This window comes from Mytilus californianus, unplaced genomic scaffold, assembly GCF_021869535.1.
Source record: "Mytilus californianus isolate M0D057914Y unplaced genomic scaffold, xbMytCali1.0.p SCAF_8, whole genome shotgun sequence".
Classification (NCBI taxonomy): domain Eukaryota; kingdom Metazoa; phylum Mollusca; class Bivalvia; order Mytilida; family Mytilidae; genus Mytilus; species Mytilus californianus.
This window is the reverse complement of record NW_026262734.1, coordinates 20365169-20383080: the sequence shown is the minus strand read 5'-3', so window position 1 is coordinate 20383080 and position 17912 is coordinate 20365169. Positions and strand designations below refer to the sequence as shown.

At 32.8% G+C, this 17912-nt stretch overlaps 1 protein-coding gene across 2 annotated transcripts in view; it reads left to right on the top strand.

The window, feature by feature from the left end:
• Positions 1-17912, top strand: part of LOC127710861 (lithostathine-1-alpha-like) — a 420068-nt gene that overhangs the window by 313351 nt on the left and 88805 nt on the right. The window contains exon 1 of one of the 2 annotated variants that reach the window (XM_052216820.1): positions 14302-14412. The exons of the other annotated variant lie outside the window; for it this stretch is intronic. The gene's annotated coding sequence lies outside the window, so the exon portion shown is untranslated. Of the gene's footprint in view, positions 1-14301; positions 14413-17912 lie in introns of those variants that run through there. 2 annotated transcript variants of the gene reach the window in all.

Here is a 17912-nt window from a genome sequence, read left to right as displayed (position 1 = left end):
TCAGATCATTAAAGACGCTCTGTCTGTCTACTGTAAAAATTGGTGTAAACGTGAAAAATCTGATAAAAAATCTCTAGACAGTTATTTGAATAAAATTATGAATACTGTTAATATTCGTATATCTCATTTTGAAAACAATTCTGAAATTAGTAATAGGGTCCATGATATTCCCATTTCCAGAATAAAAAATAAACTCCAAGTACTCGCAAAGCGGTTTGTGTTCGTACCGGCAGACAAAGCAGCAAATAATGTAGTGGTGGTGTGACGCATATACTACACGGAAGTTCTCCAAAACGAAATTACAAATTCATCTACATTCAGGTCCGTACGCTCCACAGAGAGTCAAATTGTAAACAAGCATATCACTGCCACTACCCAGCTTAAGGCCTCTTCCGAACATTTGAAAGTCCCTACTATGTACTGGTTACCTAAATTGCACAAAAAAACATTTAAATTCCGTTTCATCTCCGCATCTAGTAAGTGTTCTACTACTAATCTATCAGTGCTTCTAACTACCTCCCTAACTACTATCAAAGAACTTGTTATTAACTTTTGTAATAAAGCTTATGAAAATAATGGTATTAATTATTTTTGGAGTGTTAACAATTCTTTAGAGGTTTTAGATAAAATACATGCTTTTGATGGTCCTTTTAATTCTGTTGACAGTTATGATTTTTCTACTCTCTATACTACACTTCCACACAATCTTATCAAGAAAAAGTTTTCATATTTAATTAAAGGGTCTTTTGAAAAATCTCATTACAAATTTATTTGCTGTAACTCGTTTAAAGCCTTTTCTGTAACGAAAAAGGAAAGTATGCTAGATACACTTACTGGAAATGTGAAGATATGATTGAATTCAGCTTTAAATTTTCTCCTGGACAACATATATGTACGTTTCGGCGATAGAATGTATCGACAGGTAGTAGGTATTCCTATGGGCACTAACTGCGCCCCTTTAATAGCAGATTTATTCCTGTATTGCTATGAATCTCAGTTTATGACCAAACTCAGTAAAGACACGTCATTGTTACATTTGGTTGATACATTCAACAATACCTTCCGTTATCTAGATGATATTTTTTCGTTAAATAATCCAGAGTTCTCTAAATTTACTACCGAAATCTACACAATAGAACTTCCTTTAACTAAATCTAACATAAACAGCAGTAGTTGTCCTTTTCTGGATTTGGACATTTCAATCTCTAAAGGAAAACTCCGTACGAAAATTTACGACAAAAGAGACGATTTTTCATTCCCTATTGTTAATTTTCCTTTTTTAGACGGCGATGTTCCTTTGGCTCCATCATACGGTGTATATATATCCCAACTCGTTCGTTATGCCCGTGTGTGTAGTGATGTCATAGATTTTAACGAACGTAATCAATGCATCACTGGTAAATTATTAAATCAAGGATTTCGTTACCATAAATTACGTAAAACTTTTGCTAAGTTCTTTCATAGATACAAAGATTTGATTAGTAAATTTGGCTGTACTTGTAGAAAACTGATTAAAAACGGTATTTCACATCCTAAATTTTACGGTAATATTGTACTTACAGCGCGGAAATCACTATGTGATCCGTGTAAACTCATCGAACCTTTAAACAGGCTTATTAGTAAAGGTTATCTTACCAATGTTGTAATTAGATCTTTGAATATAGTTTACATTGGCACTAATATCGATTTTGTCATCAGCAAATTAAAACATAACTAAATTTGTATTTTTTTCAAGTGGGATGTATAAAGACACACCCACGTTCGTTTAGATCTATAAAGAGGTTAAACTCCTAACTATCCTACTGTCTGTCGATACATTTATTTTTGGCATTGCACTAGTCATGTCTTCTTTGGCTGTCCATGACGTTAAAATACTAAATCCCTGGGATGTGTTTTAGTTGATTTTAGTCTCTGATGCATGATTTTTTATTATTAATTGTTTTGGCTTTTAACTAGCTGTCAGTAACTGCGAGTACTCTCAAATCGTACTTTCTTGTTTATTTGACCTGTTGATACTAATTGTATTGCTTTTTTGTTATTTAATGTTATTCAGGGTTATTTCTGGTCTATATACCAGCTTTGATAAGTGTTTGGTATAACTATAAATTTTCACTTCGTACTATGAACATCAAAATTATTATTCTTCCCTTAGTTTATTTATTTTGTATTCAAAATTATTTATTTTGTAAAAATATTTCCTTTCCCTATTGGTACTATACACGTATACCTAACAACAAAATTATTTTCATTTACCTGTGTTTAAAGTTATTGCAAATGGATGGTATTTTTGTTCGAGCATATTGTTTTTCTTTAATTGTTTAACATTTCTTACCGATATAACATGTTACTTTTATTATTCTTCCCTTAGTTTATTTATTTTGTATTTACATTGTGTCATAGGTCAGGTTTATTTCTTCAGTGTATGTTCAATTGTGTTAATATGTCCTTTGATTGAGTTAAGCTATTTCAGTTGATATTTTATAGTGTGTCTTTCTATGTTGTGATGTTACACTATTGTTTCAGGAAAAAGGGTGAAGGTTTGGTACCATTAAAACGTTTAAACCCGCTGCATTTGTTTGCACCTGTCCTAAGTCAGGAATCTGATGTTCAGTAGTTGTCGTGTGTTGATGTGGTTCATAAGTGTTTCTCGTTTCTCGTTTTTTATATAGATTGAATTTAGACCGTTGGTTTTCCCGTTTGAATGATTTTACACTTTTAATTTTTTGGGGCCCTTTATAGCTTACTGTTCGGTATGAGCCAAGGCTCCGTGTTGAAGACCGTACCGTGACCTATAATGGTTTACTTTTATAAATTTTGACTTGGATGGAGAGTTGTCTCATTGGCACTCATACCACATCTTCTTATATCTAATTAACTTCTGCTTTATATAACTGTACTATATGTATTTCATTTTGTTTGTATTTTTTTGTCCTTTTCTATTTGTATTTGTTTTAATAGTTTTTGAAGGCCTCAGGGAAGATTAACATGTCATTGTTAAATGAGTTACCTTCTTTAAATATAGAATTTTATTATTATTATTATTATTATTATTATTATATTAGGTCCGACAATAATATTAGCAAACCCAAAGATCAAACTAGAAACAAATACATAGCCTGTAAGAAACTTAGTAAAAAATACTATAAAAATGAACTTCAGCAAAGATATAAAAAATATAAGACAATAAGTTATCATCTCTTTACCAAAATAGTAAACTTCTTTTGTTCAAGCATATACAAACTAAATATAGACGAGAATTTTATTTGACATACCCTACAGGGGCTGATTCAGTCATTTTTAAAAGGAATTCCCAACCCAGGATAAAGGGGAGGGGGGGGGGGGGGGTGTTCCAACTATATGTCCCCATTCAAATGCATTGATAGTCCAAAAAAGGGGGTATCCAATCCCCGGACCCCCCCCCCCCCCCCCTTTTTTTGGATCCGTCACTGCCCTAATCTTGATACAAGAATACTAAGACCCCCGTTTACACTAGCATTTTTTTGATGAATCGATCTAAATAAAACCAGTTACGTTCACATTATCTTTAACCATAACGATCTCTATCGGTCCCATCTGAACCACTGCGTTCACACTACAATTATAAATGCAATCGATCTGACCTAATTACCAGTAAAACTATTAACATTGTGTATAAATAGAAATAATTAATCAAATTTATGTGTTGGTACACTGAAACACACTCTTAAAAAAATGGATGAAGTTATTGTTTGTCTTGAATCACAAGTTCAAACTTTGATACTGGGCCAGGTGTTCTTGTAGTTTTCATTAATTTTGAAACAAAAAACTGTAGCAAGGAAGAAATGCTTCGGTTCTGAAAAAAAACCCAAACAAAACAACAACAGAAGAAAAGAAGACACACAAATTTATGGTACGGCGAAGACAACTTTTTTTCCGTTTGTTTTTACTTGCATGTACACAAAGGTCTGTTTTTAAACAGATAAATATTGGTTAAACAACGAACCACCGATATATACTGGGGTGTTATGTTATTACACTTGTAGTTTTGTCGCTATACATGCGCATAGATTATTTTCGATTCAATCGTACTAGTTTAAACCGATCTTTGCGTTCACATTTAAAGTTAGATCGGTTCACTTTACATCGATTCTAACTAAACTACCTCTTTTGGTGTTTTAGTTTAGACCGATTGAAGATCGATTCAAAGCGGTCACATAAGCCCTTAACCGATCTAAAGTGAACCGATCTCGTTTAAATCGATATAAATGTCCTAGTGTGAACGGGGTCTTATATGCAAATTAAGAATTAGTAATCATTGATTTCCCTCGCTATTGAAACTGGAAGATATAATGAAAGTATTCCACGCCCTCAAAGACTTTGTAATAATTGCAAAGTTCTGGATGACGAATCCCATTTCTTTTAATTATGTATTAAAATAAATAAAATAAATAGTGATTTAAGACATGTCTTTTTAACGATTTAACAACCAAATACAAAGATTTTTCTGATAACAAAATGAAATATATTCTAAATCCAACTACTAGTCAGCAAGTGAAATCTTTAGGCTCCTTTATTAAACAGTCTATGGAACTGAGGACAGGGGGCACTTGAGGTCATTTGTTGTGTTGTGTGTTTAATATTTTGTTTTATTTTGATGTGAAAGTAAATGTCATCATTATAATGTTCATACATGTAATTGTTATGCCTTAGACCCTCTTGTGAATCTCTTGTGGGTGTAATTTGTGCTTGATAAAGTTAATATATCATTCTTGAGATCAAACTGGAACATTTTAGTTATACTCTCAGCATCAAATAATCATTTATCTATTGTCACACGAAATGCTTTCAGGATTTGTAATTTGTTATTATTCCATTTGAATTTAAAATTTCTTAAACAAGTCAAGCTATTTTGAAAAAAAAAATATATGAAATTTACAACTGTTTGTTTATTTTTGTTACCCCCACACAGAAATAACAGCCATTTACTTTTCATGACCAGTCAGTCACTCTTGGCATTTTTAGGATTCAATAGTCCCGTTATAGTATGCATTATGTTTTTTATTTCCTAAGTTACAAATTCTATCTGACACCAAGTCTAGCTGCGGAACCGTAGCTCTTAGGTCCTTATGATATTTTTTTACTATTTGCGGATCTATGGTTAGCAAATATTAAAAAAATATCATAAGGACCTAAGAGCTACGGTTCCGCAGCTAACACCAAGTCTAGAATATTCTTTGTTCTGAACTTCTGCCATTCTGCAAATTGTTAACTTTTTTCAAGTCCAGTGAAGTGGACCAATCTGAATAAATTTAACGTAAAAAACTATAGGAAGGTGTTAATATTAGAAAGTTTTATAAAAAAATGTTGCTTTTTCGTGTCAAATTGACCATGCTGTCAATTTTGTAAATCTGGGATTTTTCTATTTTGTTAGAACGAAAAAGCATATTATTTCAACTCCTTTGTTTTAAATCATTGAGAAAATACATATCTAAGAATATTCAAAAGAAAAAATTGATATGGGATGTACATATTTTTGGTAAAATAATTTCTGATCATTTCTTTGTACCCCTCACCCAATTTCTCAACATTTTGGCTGATGACACTGACCGGATTAGTTATAAAATTTGAAAATTTAATTACTCAAAAACTACTTATCGTAAGTACACATTTTTTTTTTCACAGAGTTTAGTTTAATTATAATATTTTTCACTTGTATCACATGTTTTGGAAAAAATGCTCGAACAAGATTTCAACGAGACTGAAACATCAGAAGAATATATCCTTAAGTTCAAGCTTAAGGATACTAAAAGCAGTTCTTTCTACCAGAAATTATTCATTAGTCTAAAGCAAGCAAGGTTTGGAGTGATTCTTGTAAATTTTTGCATTTATCATATATTTAGCTCCATAAGGGAGGCCGGTCCCCTTAAATCCACCTCTGTGGACATTATACACAATCATTTGACATGTTTTACCAACTAGGAGAACTTGCATGAACTGGACTTAAGTCAGTATCATACGTTTTACCAGGAGGACCGTACCTAGGCTTGACTTAACAATCCTTTTACCAAAAGGAGAAGTACAAATGTAAATACTTTTTGTGACGTCGCCTATTTTCTTTATAAGCCTTAGTCTAAGGAACTTTAGGAAGGCGGCACATAAAAAAAAAGTCGTATTTTTTTGGACTACAGAAGGAGTTACATGGACTGGACATAATCATATTTTATTTCAACTTTTCACAGACTTACATCTCAAACCCTAACTGTAAGTCATTGTAATACGGCACATTTGTCTTATTCAATTTTTTGTTATTTGAACCTACCAGCAATGTTTTCTGAATCGAAGAACTTCTTCAAGTCCGAAAATACGCCGCATTGATTGTTTTTTTATTCTGAACCATTAACCTGGCTTTAAACATTTTTATGGTTAACAGTTTTTTGAAAGGTCGGTCTTAACCATGCGGTTAAATGGTTAAAGAACATTTCAACCGGGATCAAAAGCATGTTTTAGATATTTTCAAATGGTTTACAGCTTAAACATTTTTCTTCAACCATTGTGGTTTTTTCTCTCTCTTTTAACATGTTTATGGTTTAAGCTTAAACATGTTTCAGGTTGTTTTTAACCAATAACTAGTTTGAGTATAAAAAAAAAGGCCTTAAGGCGAAGTGTACGTAATTGCACGCCTCTAGCGGAATTTAGGATAAAAAACGTGCGTCGTTAGTTACGCGGGTTATCTCCACTACTCCTAGAAAGGAAAAATGGGCACATGAAAGAAAAATGACTTCGTGCGGTCTATCATGAATCCAAACAAGTATTCATGTGCTATCTCAAAACTTCAAAGAAATTATTAGAATGACTCCAATCAGAAATCTGAGTAATCCTATTGTGAGTTAGTCTGACTCTATTACCACTGTTTTTGTTTTAGACACGCAGGAGCAGGTACACAATACGACTCGTGTTTATTTCATCAGAAGGTAAAAACGCCTAAACAACAAAATTATAAGCAAATAAACAAATAAACCAGTGACATTTCTGCTTCTATTCGTATCAAATTCATTAATATCAAACCAGAATTGACCCAACAATAATTTTTGAAAAACCATAGTTTTGAATGAAATTCACAGTGTCGCGTAAAATTGTAGGTAACGACTAATTATATTGCATGTGAATTTGTGTGTTGAACTAGAAAGACGTTAGCATGTCCGTTTTTTATGCAATTGAACATTTTATGATGTTTTATATTTTATTATTTATGTAAAGTATAAAAGATACTAAGGCCAGTAAGGGGTAATCGACCACTTGTACTACATTTATAAGCCGAAGAAAAATCAACACTGGCAACAGCAAAAAAAAAACTCATCAGATTCCGTCCACAAAACATTACACACTCAGAAACTAAGAATTGAGCACTATTACATTTATCTCAGAATAAGTAAAATCTATGTCATCCAAATCTCAGTTTTCAAGGTGCAGAAAATAAACAGGTGTCTTCTATTCCGTCCGCAATTTTTGGGGAAAGTAAAATCTAAATTTAGAACCATGGTTGAAACTGAAACTACACATGATCTACACATGTATGATAAAAATAGAACGTGTTATTTTTTCATTATCAAATTCCAATTTCGAAGGGATGGCGAAATTTGTTTTCTTTTGTTGTGCTTTTGTGTATCATTCAGCAGTCGTATAAGGTATGGGAAGAAGGGGGAGGGGGTGAAGAAAATAAGGTCTACAATTTCGGGGCTTTTTATAACCGACTATACGATATGGATTTTTCTCATTGTTGAAGGCCGTATGGTTGCCTATAATAATTGCTTACATCCACATCATTTAAGGTAGCTGGGGTGTCTAAATGTTGGACGATAGATTTTTCTTAAACTTCTGTAAAAGACTTCTGGGTCAATGTAATTTCAAATTTCAATATAAAAACTGGGGATCACAGACCTTGAAATTAACGAAATTTGGGTTATTTTATATTGTTAATATAGGGGAAACTTAAGTTTTCCTTATATTGCAGAAACATTAAACGATAGAATTGGCTAATTTTCGATGAGAGAATTGCTTTTTATTAAAAACTCCTTAATATCAAATAAAAATAGGGGGTCACGGGCCTTATTTTCTTGAATAAATCCCCAAAAATTTTAAATATACTTTACAACACTTAATTTTTTGATAGTTCAATCTTTAAATTTCAAGTTTTAGGTATTTTGTTGTATATTAAATGATACTTGGTAAAATATTTTTAAAACAAAAAAGTATTTTTGCAACATGATAAGAACGGACGCTCAGAAAAAGACACCCGATCTACCTTAAACTGTGGCAGATAGTTGTCTCATTTGCACACATCTCCTTATTATCATATTATATTAACAAAACTGCAATTCATTTGCATTATATACAGGAACAATTTGTATGGCACTACACTAGGTAAACTCGTATAGCATCGCCCTTGGTACATTCTTATAGCATTACACCAGTACATTTATAGTATTACGCCAGTACATTTATAGCATATCACTATGCACAAAGCTTTAGCATTACACTATACACAATGCTATCATAGCATTATACACCATATACACAATGCTAAGGCTAACACTGGAAATGATCTGTGCTACGGGAAGTTATATCAAAAACTCCGATCTGTTTTACTTTTCTAAAATTCATATGCGGGTTCTTCTTTTGACCTTATTACAGCCACAAAAATTCTCAAGATAATATGCAGATGCAGTTTTCTTATTTTTTGGGAGTCGTATATTTGTATGTTTTGTTGACTTTTGTAAGGCATTTGATTCAGTTTGGAGAGAAGCTATGTATTTCAAATTAAGAGAAATTGGAATAACAGGGAATATCTTTAATGGTATAAAAAATATGTATTCAAACACATTTTCTGCATAAAAAAGAATAATTTTATAACCAATCCAATCAAAAATGATAAAGGCGTAAAACAAGGAGACAGTCTTAGCCCTACTTTATTTAATATTTTTTTGAATGATTTAGGTAAATGCTTTGATGACAAAGACAACTCCTATCCATTAGATCTAGGAAATCATAAAATCAATCATCTACTATTTGCAGATGATCTGTTACTTTTATCAGAAAATAAAGAAGGTCTACAACATTGTCTTAACAAACTTAACTCCTACTGTACTACATGGAAATTACAAATTAACTTAAATAAAACCAAAATAATGATTTTTAGCAAAGGCAAAAAGGATTATTCAAAAATAATTTTTATCAAAATAATTCACAAATTGAAATAGTGGAATTTCAAAGATACAAATATTTAGGTATTGTATTTTATTTCAATGGAAATCTAAAACATGCCGCAGATGATCTCTATAATAAAGCTCTAAAAGCCTTTTTCTCTGTTAAAAGTAAATTTAATAATTTCCAAGAGGTACCATTGAAAACCTGTCTTAAACTTTTTGATGGTCTAATTAAACCTATTTTCACATATGGAAGTGAAATATGGTTATCCGATTATAACATAAATTTAAATAATTTTGACAATCTACCAATTGATAGATTACAACACAAGATGTTGAAATCTATTCTGGGGGTCAAAAGACAGTCATCAAATATGGCTAGTAGACTTGAATGTAACAGGAATCCAATGTTGATTTTTTCATTATGTTTAATGTATAATTATTATATGAGACTACTTAAAATAAATACAGGTAGACTATTATATAGTGCATTTACTGCAGATCAAGAATTTTCTAATGAAAACTCAAAATGCTGGTTTTCTACACTAAATAAAGTATTTAATAAAAGTACTTAAACTTGATACAAAAAATTTGACAAATAATAGTGTTTTTTAAAAATAGTCTGATAAGATACTATAGTCAGCAATCTGACTTACAACTACAAAAAATCAAATCTGGAGCTGTGGACAGTAAACTGGTGCTTTTCAGTAATATTTTTGTTCCAAATTTTGTTCCCTTCTTTCTTCAAACCAATCTTACCAAAAATATAAAAAGTAAAATTACACAACTACGTATCAGTGCTCATTGTTTAAATATAGAACGGGGTAGATATAATAAACCCAAAATTCCACGAGAACAACGTTTTTGCAAATTTTGCACTGAAGTAGAGACTGAAGAACATTTTTTGATATCTTGTGATAAATATAAAGATATAAGGCAAACTTTTTTCCAATCTTATGGTTTAGATTTAAAAGATTTGTGTAATGATTATTTTTCAGTTTCTAAACTTTTAAATCCACAAAATATTACTGAATGTAATTACTTATACAAATTTATTAGAGATGCATTAGAAATGAAAAACAATTCTTAAAAATATGGGTACAATTGTATTATTTTATATATACATGTGAAACTTTGAAATGTTGTTTTGTATATTATTATATGATTTGTAATGGAGAACACTAATGCAATGTAATGTAGTTTTAGTTATCATAATAAAGAATCTGAATATTCACTTTTCTAAAATACAAACATGCAGAAATAAGATTTAAAAAAAGACGTGTATACGCGATCCAAATATTATAACCGATTATTTAAATACGTATATAATCATTCTGTCAACGCTGTGTTAATCGGGACAATTTCAAACTTGATATTTGATTCATAATTATTAGAACAATACAATATAAAAATAAGAAGATGTGGTATGATTGCCAATGAGACAACTCTCCACAAGAGTCCAAATGACACAGAAATTAACAACTTTAGGTCACCGTACGGCCTTCAACAATGATCAAAGCTATACAGTAACTTTCTTTCATGCACTTGCAGTATATTTATTTGCCAATTTGCTTTATTTTGGCAGCAGAAATATCCTTAAAAAATAGTCAGTTTATTTCCTTTTCAATTGATTACGCTTGAGCATTTGCAATAATTAGGAAAATGGGTTATACACACTCACGATTTTGTTACGACACTATACGGTATAATAGCGTTATATAGAGTAGAAAATGTGATGACGTTACAGTAGACTTCAATAACGTCGCCGAATGTTTTTTATTCTTTCCGCTAAAAATCGAACTTCCACAGGATGTAGCTTGAAAACTAGCACGGTTGCTAAGGACTTTCTTTGCACCAATGGGTTCGTCGTTCATTTTTGAATCGCATATCGATTTTTAAAAAAATTCTGTGGACCAACGAATTAGAAAATCTTGATAGTGGGTCTCATTGGGGTCTAAGCGTGACCCGGGATTGCCGATGTTTTGTAAGCGTGACACGTGAAAGTCAAATTATTGTGCCGTGAAAACGGGAAATGAAGTCTAGCGGGACACGGGAAATTACAAAAAAATGAGAATTGCTTACGTACATAGTGTAAGCGGGATACGGGAATCTGACAAAACAGTAAGCGGGATCCGGGATCAGAACCCCCAATGAGACCCCCTTGATAAAGTAAAAACATCTGCCAATTTTTATGATTTTCCCTATAAATCCATTGTATTTTTGGCTTATCATGCTGTTAATTTCAACAGCTTGTATCTGAAAAACGAAAACGGTTGTACTTGTTTTGGCTTTCAAGCTTTATTCATCTGAGCGTCACTGGATGGTCTTGTGTGGACGAGACGCACGTCTGGCGTATTGAATTTTAAGCCTAGTACCTTTTGTTAGCTATTATTCCTGTGTTTCTTTGTCCTATATGTTCTCCCATTTATTTGTATTGTGGTCCTGGCATGTGATGTTGTCGTTTTGGTGTTGTGTTTGACGTTGCCATTAAAGCGGGAGGTTTGGCATGCCAAAAAACCAGGTTCAACCCACCATTTTTTTTCTTAAAATATCCTTAAAAAATAGTCAGTTTATTTCCTTTTCAATTGATTACGCTTGAGCATTTGCAATAATTAGGAAAATGGGTTATACACACTCACGATTTTGTTACGACACTATACGGTATAATAGCGTTATATAGAGTAGAAAATGTGATGACGTTACAGTAGACTTCAATAACGTCGCCGAATGTTTTTTATTCTTTCCGCTAAAAATCGAACTTCCACAGGATGTAGCTTGAAAACTAGCACGGTTGCTAAGGACTTTCTTTGCACCAATGGGTTCGTCGTTCATTTTTGAATCGCATATCGATTTTTAAAAAAATTCTGTGGACCAACGAATTAGAAAATCTTGATAGTGGGTCTCATTGGGGTCTAAGCGTGACCCGGGATTGCCGATGTTTTGTAAGCGTGACACGTGAAAGTCAAATTATTGTGCCGTGAAAACGGGAAATGAAGTCTAGCGGGACACGGGAAATTACAAAAAAATGAGAATTGCTTACGTACATAGTGTAAGCGGGATACGGGAATCTGACAAAACAGTAAGCGGGATCCGGGATCAGAACCCCCAATGAGACCCCCTTGATAAAGTAAAAACATCTGCCAATTTTTATGATTTTCCCTATAAATCCATTGTATTTTTGGCTTATCATGCTGTTAATTTCAACAGCTTGTATCTGAAAAACGAAAACGGTTGTACTTGTTTTGGCTTTCAAGCTTTATTCATCTGAGCGTCACTGGATGGTCTTGTGTGGACGAGACGCACGTCTGGCGTATTGAATTTTAAGCCTAGTACCTTTTGTTAGCTATTATTCCTGTGTTTCTTTGTCCTATATGTTCTCCCATTTATTTGTATTGTGGTCCTGGCATGTGATGTTGTCGTTTTGGTGTTGTGTTTGACGTTGCCATTAAAGCGGGAGGTTTGGCATGCCAAAAAACCAGGTTCAACCCACCATTTTTTTTCTTAAAATGTCCTGTACCAAGTCAGGAAAATGGCCATTGTTATATTATAGTTCGTTTCTGTGTGTGTTACATTTTAAGGTTGTGTTTTTGCTGTGTCGTTGTTCTCCTCTTATATTTGATGCGTTTCCCTCAGTTTTAGTTTGTAACCCGAATTTGTTTTTATCTCTATCGATTTATGAGTTTCGAACAGCGGTATACTACTGTTGCCTTTATTTGGCATTGAAGGGGTTTTGTTTACAATTTGTTTGGCAGCGCAGTTGGAAAGCAAGTCCTTGGAAACGTCCGTTGTCGTCAAGCTCTATCAGCAACAATAGCAGGGGGAATTAATTAGGTGGCGCTTCAGTAGTCGGTGACGTCAAAAAGTTCGCGAAATAAATCGGCTATAAAATCGACGTTTAAACTATTTTTTTCCACTTGTCATGCTTTTATTATAATTGATTTTTAAAGTTTGTAGATTTTGTGAACAATATAGTTTCAATACGACATTGAAACATTGTCGAAAATAACTTTTATTTGCTATTACTTTATCCTGTCCGTTCTAAAAATGATCAGCCATCTTTTTTGTTCGCCAAAAACATCGAATTTATATAACTTGACGTTTGTGTATCCAAATACGGAATAGAACGTTAAAAATCTTAAATGAAACCGGGTAACCTATTTCAAATTTCTACACAATTATGAAGCCATCATTTTTTATTATTATACATCAATTTTGGTGACCACCAGTCATGTCAATTTGTACCTGGTTTTGGCTGCGTTTCTACTTCAAAACAGTAAAGTTCAACTTCTTTTCATTGTACCTGTTTCCAAAGTACTCTAAAATACTGATTTTATGATAGATATGAATGAAATTGTGATTAAAAAGTGTTGTTTTTCACAATTCCATACGATATCTCCATTTTAAATTAATTAACCCCCTTTTTGATCCCCTACACAAATTGACGGTGACATTGTTTTCTTTTTCAACATACGTCATATGTAACGTTAACAAAATATGTGTCAGGGTCATGTGCATAGTGAAAATTTACACAAATAGACAAATAGACAAGTGAAACAACAAACAAAGTTCTTCTTTATGGCGTTTGAAACTATGGGTCTAAGAAAATTTCATTTATACTGGAAGCAAATATGACAAATTAATGATGGCCTATGGATAAACAAAAGCACAAAAATAGCAATAGAAAATGCATTGCAAAGAAAATTTCTGGAGGAAAAAACATATGAAAAAAAGAAATGAAGGTCAGTTAATTATATTTATATTTTATAAGTTAAAAACCTTGCTTATCAATTATCTCTTTACTAAGTAAGCTACATTAATAAGAGCAAACACTAGCTTTTCAAGTCAAACAAGAAATTAATTCTTAGAGATGTGTGCTTACAAAATTGAATTTATTCAAATGGCAAAATCTTGTCAAATTTAATCATCATTGATCATTATTAAAGTAAAATGCACAAGATTTGTCATACCAACTTTCATTTTTGAGATTAATATCCAATTATTCAGGTAAAATATACAATACTTTGTTTATAAATATGTAAAGCAGCAGATACAGAAACAGGATAAAACGTCTTCCTGGTTTGTTTATCGTGTGGTTTTGACGTCATTTCATACTGACGTCATTTCATACTGACGTCACTGCACTTGATGACAGACGCCGTATACGACACTCATCAGTTGGAGGTTTGAATGAAACGCTGCTATCTACAACAAAAATTGATTTGCTAAACAGGTATGATGTAAAATTCAGACGTACTCATCCTTTGTAAGACCAAGGATCATACCTCATATACAAATTGCTTGTATTTTGTGGTATAATTTCTTATAAATGATTTTGTAAGTGATGTTAGATGATGAAATGCGATGCTGGCTGGTAAGTCGGTTCATCTAACGTTTATTATGTTTAAATAACATTAAAATTGTTTTGATTAAACGTATATTGGTATCACGTCGTCGTCGGCAGCGTTGTCCGAAGACATTTGGTTTCCGGACAATAACTTTAGTATAAATTGATAGAAATCTATGAAATTTAAACACAACGTTTATAACCACAAAAGGAAGGTTGTGATTGATTTTTGGGTTAAAGTTATAACAGTTTATGAATTAGGGGCCAAAAAGGGGCCCAAAAAGGCGTTTTTCTAGTTTCCAGATAATAACTTGTGGAACGGTGTATGGATCTCTCTGAAATTATACCATAAGTTTCCATACCACAAAGGGATGGTTAAGATTGGCTTTGGGGGGAAAAGGGGAGGGGGGGGGGGGGGGTAATGGCTCAAACCGTTAAGGGATTTTCAACCCTGTCTAGATCCAGTTTTATGCATATTTAGGCTAGCCCAGGCATTTAAGTAGTAGAAATTTATTTCTTTGTTGATATTATTTGGTTACAGCAGAAAAAAATATTTACCAGAATACTAAAGTAACTCATGGAATGATGTATTTTGAAATTTACTGTAATGATTAAAGACCTATTTCAGTTCTGAAACTGTTTCAAAAATGATAAAATGTGTGTACCTAATTGTTTTACATATGTCTGTAGTATCAAAATATATTTAGTAAAAATATAATTAATTATTTTAATAATATTCACTTGTAAATAACAGCATATATGGTGCTTAATATATGAAAAGTACAAATAAGTTTGTTCATGAAAAGTGTCAACAAAAGGACGTAACTCGTAAATTACTATCGGAACCGCTTCGTCAGAAATATCGACACATCGAAGTGGCACATTTGCGTATTACAGCGTATTAAGTGGCACAAATTTGACACGGGCTAGTTCATAAAGAGCCTCATCACATATTTTAAATTCAGCATAGGTTCCCCAGAAGTTAAGAAAGAAATTTCAACTGATGTGTTGAAAAAAATTGACACGACGAATGACGACCTGGGGTTTGAAGGCTTCGTTTTCTAATTCAGTACGTTTAATCAAAACAATTTGTGTGTTAGAACTTTTAAAAAGTATACACAATTCGCATTTGTAACGTACAACATGCTTCGATTTCATTTCATATGACTTTTTGGAAGAAACAGACTCGTTTCAGTTGGAGAAAAAATGCCCAAATATGGTAATCACATGACTTCCATTGTTGCTTTAAGAAATGGGGTCAAACCGGGGTCAGCTTTCCGACTGTTATGTGTTGATTACCTCCCTTACATAGTCCAATTAATCATGACGTCTTGCAAGGCTATTTTTTTTTCTGTGACGCCTTCCTGCGACGTCATAACGCTGAAGCCATTTTTTACGTCTGGACTTTGAGAGAGAATTTTGGGGGGAACTTTGAGACCCAATTTTTGCATGAAATCTTCATTGCCGGCTAGAAATTTTTGCATAGTTACAAAGTCTTACCTTTTTTGTGCTTATTGATGCAAAATATTTCCAGAAATATCCAAAAGAAAAGATAAAATAAGATACGACAGTCTGTGCCAAAAACTTTTCCAAGCACTAGCCCATAGAGGTAGTTGAATAAAAAAATTACTAGCCCGAATTGATGTTTACTAGACCTGAAAAATTTTGTGTCAATGGTGAGGATCACAAAGTGATCCGAACCTCCCCCAGAAAATTTTGGAAAATTAGATGTAAAATCCAGCATTCTGAGGTTACATTATTGTATCTAAAAGTGAATATAACTTATTAAAAAATGTTGTTTTTTTTCTCCAGGTCAAATGAACAATTCTTATTTTCTCCATTAAAAAATGATAGTTCTTTTGCCAAAAAAAACCAATACAAATCCTTTCTATAAAATTGTTCAATTTCAAGTAAAAAGATATTTTAAGCACTACTCCACTAGCAAATTATTAATACTCAACTTAGGGATTGTTACTTTTTATGGGGAAAATTCCCTCATCGTTTTCTGCATAGAATAAGTTAATGTCCCGAAGGTTTGTGCGTAACGTTCCCGGAATATTCGAAGATATTACATTCCTCCTTAACCATGTTAACTTTGAATTAGAAAATAACTATATAATTGTAAATTAATAATGTGTAAAATAAAGTTTGTATATAGTAGTATTAATATACGAGTTAAATTATCACAGTCTCTGAAATGTTCACTTATGTTTTTGTAATAGAAAATGTTATGTTAACTTATGAATGTTTTTATAAAGTCCACATGCTGCCCAATGCACCCGCAATCACATATCATAATCTTTTAAATGTTGAGGTGCGCGTCTGTCTCTTTTTGGTCTATCAGGTGGTTCTTCTGGTTGGTTTTCCTGATTTCTGTGTCATGATGTGTATCTCTGGTTTTCCAAGGTCTCTTTATCCGCCCCCACCCGCGCATGTCTTGCGGGGGGGGGCCATTACGTTTGTCCTCCGCCCCCTCCCGCGCCTGTCTTGCGGGGGGCCCATTACCTTTGTGTATGTCCTCTGCCCCCTCCCGCGCATGTCTTGCGGGGGCCCATTTTCTTCATCTTCTTGCTTCTGTTTTCAGCATACTCTTTAATTTTCTCCTTGCATTGTCTGTCTCTTTCATTTATCTTCTCATATAAGTTTGGATGATATCTTCTATGCATCTCCTGTTTAGCTGTTTTAGTGTTTTTTTTTTAACTTTGTTATTTGCTCTGTTTTGTTGATGGGTTTCCTAAATACGTTAACTTCTTCATTTGCTATTTGGCGTCCTGGTGTGACTTGGTAGTGTTTAAATCCCTTTTCACATGTTTTATTTCTTATTATAGTCTTAATTCTCCCTTTATTGGTAATGAATTTTGCAATGTACTCAATTTGATTTTACTATTTTCTGAAACTGGATTTCCGTATGTTCTTTTATGAAATTTATGAAATTGATTTTCATCCATCACATTCACATCTGCTCCACTATCAGGTTCCACCTTCACATCTACATCATCAATTCTTACCGTCACTGTTTCTTCACTGACTTCAGTGTCTCTTATTCCTTGTATGGTCTTTACTCTTCGTGTTTTCCTTATGTGCTTGATAGTTTGTCCAAAATAATCTTCATCTTCATCATAATTTGATATGTCTGTATTCGATTCTGTCTCAATTTTGTCTTCCGTTGTTTTCTTCACACATCTTCCTCTTTGTCTAAAGTTGCCAGCTCTGTTCTGTTGTCTTTTCTTTTCCGCTCTGCATACTGATGCAAAATGATTATATTTTTCACAATTTCGACACTGTTTACCATATGCAGGACATCTTTTCCCCTCACTATGATCGAATCCACAATAACCACAATTAGACTTGGTTATATTCCTATCATTTTGTTTAAATCTATCTTC